This window comes from Anolis carolinensis, chromosome 1 (assembly GCF_035594765.1).
Source record: "Anolis carolinensis isolate JA03-04 chromosome 1, rAnoCar3.1.pri, whole genome shotgun sequence".
Classification (NCBI taxonomy): domain Eukaryota; kingdom Metazoa; phylum Chordata; class Lepidosauria; order Squamata; family Dactyloidae; genus Anolis; species Anolis carolinensis.
In genome coordinates, this window is record NC_085841.1 from 27,021,869 (window position 1) to 27,026,471 (window position 4,603).

The window sequence follows — 4,603 nt, forward strand, 5'->3', positions numbered from 1 at the left end:
CTCTGCTCATCCAGGTGTTTTGGACTTCAGCTCCCAGAAATCCCAGCCAGTTTACCAGCTCTTAGGAATTGTGGGACCTGAAGTCCAAAATATCAGAAAGAGCCGTTTGAAGTAATTTTAAAGTAATGGTTTCTTTAAAAAATCACCAGTGAGCAATTACCAGTTTTACTGGCTTAAGGCTTTGACTATGCTCTGAAGTTTAATAACTCTGAAGTACCTTTGAATAACTGAAATGCAACTAGATGTGAGTTCAAACAATTTCTGTGGGAGTGAAAACACCTTCTATTTTATTGTTTAGAAAAATATGACATAATAAACATTAAAAACAAAAGGGAAAACAACCAACAAAAGTCATTTTAAAAATGGAAATGTTTAAGGTTGTGGACTCCTAACTACACCTGAAAAACAGGAATGTAATAAAAAATACAGAACTCACAGCTTAAACAGATTTAATTGTAATGTTATGTTTCACATTCTCCCTATTTCTATTTTAAGCCAGAAATTGGGCTGGCAAAGAGCAAACACTACCTTTGAAAAGAAAGAGCTTTGTGCAGTTGAAATGACTATTCTAATTCCATAGTTTGAATCAATTCTTAAATGGTGAGTGAGCCCATATGTAAACACTTTTTCAGGAGTTAGGAGTGCAAAACAAACACAAAAGTGAAAAATCTGAGAATAAAAAAACATGATTTTTTACAATCTAAGTGAACAGTTCTCTAGGAAGCTTTAGATCCTCTAGTACGACCTTATAGTCAACTTCCACTAATTGACTCTACATTCTGTTCCAGATAGCTGTATAGAATCCACACTGAATTGGAATATATGACAGTGTGTACTCAGATAACCCAGTTCAAAGCAGATATTGAGGAATTATCTGCCTTGGTATTCTGGGTTATATGGCAGTGTAGGTGTGGACAGTTGTATAAATAAATAGATAGATAGAAGCTTTACCACAGTTTCTGAATCAAGATAAACCCTGCAGTATAATAAAATGTCGCTCAGGCTTGTGCAACTAATAACAGTATCTTTACTTCAGTTCAAAAGTTCAAACAGGGTAACAAAGTATATAGCAGGCTTTCTGAATTCACACAGAGAACATGGGAATAAACAGTCTCTTTAAATATGCCTCATTTGCTTTATAAATAATCAGGTTTCAAAGAGTATGGCAGCCATTTCCTCCCTGACCATTTTCAGTCAGCGCTCTCCTCCCTCTCCTAGATGAAAGTGGCAGTTAAAACTGTTTGTCTCTAGAGCAAGCTAGAGATAGCAGCCAATAGGAATCCTGGTTGGCTCAGCCAATCAGCTGTCACCACATGCCTTTCCAGTCAAGTCATTCCATCATGGTGTGTTTTTACAAACCCTCACAGAAGGAACCACAAAGATGAAATCTGGAAATAGACTGGAGCACAGATGATGGAAGAATGGATTGTCATGCTTGCTGAGTTGGCCCAAATTAAAGTAGGAATTAAATCAACTAAAATCTTTTTCAAAGATTAGAAACAGCTTATGGATTTTTTTAGTAATAAGAAATCTAACTTCATAATAACCTATGGTTATAGTGATTAATATAACTGTATAGAGGGATAGTCATTCAATGGCAAAATAGCAAATTACATTCCTGTCCAACAGATCTAGTTAACATGTAAAACAATGGTTTGCAAGTTAGCTTACTACCTTTCTGTCATCTTTTGACCATGACTCCCTTGACATTGTCTACCAATAAGAAATTATACATTTAACCAATGAAAATATATCTATATATATAAAAGAGTGATGGCATCAGGGCAGCGGATAAAACAACAAAACTACAGGCCCCCCAACCTCGAAATTTGACAACACAACCCATCATTCACGGCTCTAGGTTGATACAACAAAAAGAAAAGAAAAATAAAGTCCTAATTACAGGGAGAGGAATAATAGTTTTTATCAAATTGCTGCCAGTTTGAAGGCTAAGCTCCACCCACTTGGTCTCCTAGCAACCAACTCAGCCCAGGGGACAGGCACAGTTAGGCCTCACTTAGGCCTCTTCCATAGATTATCAGATTTGAACTGGATTATATGGCAGTGTAGACTCAAGGCCCTTCCACACAGCTATATAACCCATTTAGAATCTTATATTATCTGCTTTGAACTGGATTATCTTGACTCCACACTGCCATATAATCCACTTCAGTGTGCATACTAAACATAAAGACAACCATACAACAGACATTCAATACCACCACTACCTCAACAATTTCTCACCAACACTACCACCAGACAACGCCACAGCAACGCGTGGCCGGGCACAGCTAGTTCCCACTATAATGCTGTTTCAATAAGTTTGCAAATGCAGGTAAATTCTTGTAAAATATAACACTAATGTAAATTTCATATAGTTGCCCTGTTTCAAATTCATGACATACAGATCTTTTCAAGCTGGAGAGGGATAGATTGTACCTATCTGGAATATAGCATCAAAGATGAAAATCCAAGTTGAGGAAGAAGAAAGAGGTGGAAAGTCTGCATCCAATACCAGAGCTATGCAATGTTTGGAACCTAGAGGCTTAAACAACTGCAACCAAAGTTCTCTGTCTGATGAATAAATTAGTCAGTTTTTCCTTCCAAAATCAAGTCTTTCCATCATATTTTAAAGACATTTGTTTAAATTAAGTTCTTATTAAATAAGAATGAGGGAAAAATTCTTTCCAATTCCTCATTTTTTATATTCATGGTTTATTTTTAAATTAAAACCTGAAAAATGAACAGAAGCAATCACATGTTGATGTTCTTAACCAACACAATTGGTTCTGAATTTTATTGCCTTGATTTTGTCCTTATTGTCATATGTGACTAAATTTTAGTTGCAGAACACTGAACAGCATAGAGCACTGGACTAAACACACCAAAGGCAAAACCCTGCAGAAAACAATTAAAACTACACTTAATATGTCCATCTCTGGACTTGCAGGACTGACCTAGGCTCCAGTCTGGAAACAACCAACTGATGCGGATCTGGTAAAAGAGGGTCAAAGTTCAGGCTTAATTCTAACCATGTGGAATCTAATGATAGCTAAGGGAGAGCAGTGATGGATGTAAAAATAAAACTAAAGGTACAGGCTATAATCACAAGTGACAAATTCGTTTTTTGATGTGTCAGTTTCAATATTAATTATTTACAGCTGTTCAGCTTCTTCTTCTTTTGTCTTCTTCAAAGCTGCCAAAATCTGCTCTCTCTCTTTCCCTCTCTCACACACACAAAGAAAAATAGTTCAGGTACAAATTGACCCTGTTTCGGCATGTACAGTTATGTTAAGCGCCTATCAACTTTGGAGTATTTAGTACTATGAAGTATGTAAGATCTGTGGCTTGTTGAAATAAGAACTAGCATTAGAAAGGGAGAAGTGTCCTATATTTAAATATCCCATAGTTTGGAAAACAACCCGATTCAGCTCAAACCAATTTGGAGGTTGCTCAGTTTGATTCATGCCCAAATCTGAATCTTGATGAGGGAAGCCTTATCTTCATGCGCCCTAGAAACTATAATCAGAAAGCATGGCCCTCCATATCCATGTGGGAAATATTCCGGTTCAGATGTTGGCTACCATGGATATGAATAAACACCATTACATTAGCTTACTTTTGGTCCCAGTATATTATAGAGTTGCACTGGAAGACATAGAGAATCCTGGAGCAGTATGCTCTTTAGATGCTTGCTAGGTCTTCCAATGTAACACTATAGTACCATATTGAGAGGGGGGCATACAACCGAATTGCCTGGTGGACCTAGCAAATTCTAGAGAGACCATTTTCCACCAGGTGCATATAAGGGAGACTGGATATAGAAGTTCTGTTTTTGCAATGGCCCTACTATATATATTTTTTAAAAAAAAATCTTCTATTGCAAATGTAGCTGTTTCCCCAGATATTCCCCTGGGAATGTTAACTATGGCTTTTTCTTTCTTAATTTCCAATTTTAGTCAACCATTATGATTAACATCTGAGTTCATTATCTGATGGGTTGAGAAGACCACAAAATGTTGAAGAGTTATTGTTTTATTTTTGTATTTTGAAATGAAAAAAGTGAACCAAAAACAAAGATGAGAAAGTACAAACATTAAAACATGGAATGAAAGAACCCAAATCTTACAATTTTTGCATCAATAATAAATCTTTTGAATCAATCAGATTTAGCTACATGTTGAGTTCCCATTGGATCACCAAAATAATAAGTCTACTCCAGTTGGGAGTAAGCAACAGAATCCTAGCTATTAAATCAGGGCATGAAGACTGAAAGAAGAATGAAAATGTGGATATCTAATAAAATGTGAAATTCAAATATAATTATGACCATTGGGTTGCTGTGAATTTTCTGGGCTGTATGGCCATGTTCCAGAAGCATTCTCTCCTGACGTTTTGCCCACAGTTATGGCAGGCATCCTCAGACTTCACGACCTCTGAGGATGCCTGCCATAGATGTGTGTGAAACATCAGGAAAGAATGCTTCTGGAGCATGGCCATACAGCCAGGAAAACGCACAGCAACCCAGTGATTCTGGCCATGAAAGCCTTCGACAACTCAATTATTACCACTCTTTATACTGAGTTGATAAACATATATTTTA

General features: G+C 36.7%; 1 long non-coding RNA gene across 1 annotated transcript; it reads left to right on the forward strand.

The window, feature by feature from the left end:
• Positions 1-437: 437 nt before the first annotated feature.
• Positions 438-2,609, forward strand: LOC134296440 (uncharacterized). Its single transcript, XR_010003187.1, has 2 exons — positions 438-1,458; positions 2,408-2,609. It is a non-coding gene; the product is annotated as an uncharacterized LOC134296440 (long non-coding RNA).
• The last annotated feature ends 1,994 nt before the right edge of the window (positions 2,610-4,603 follow it).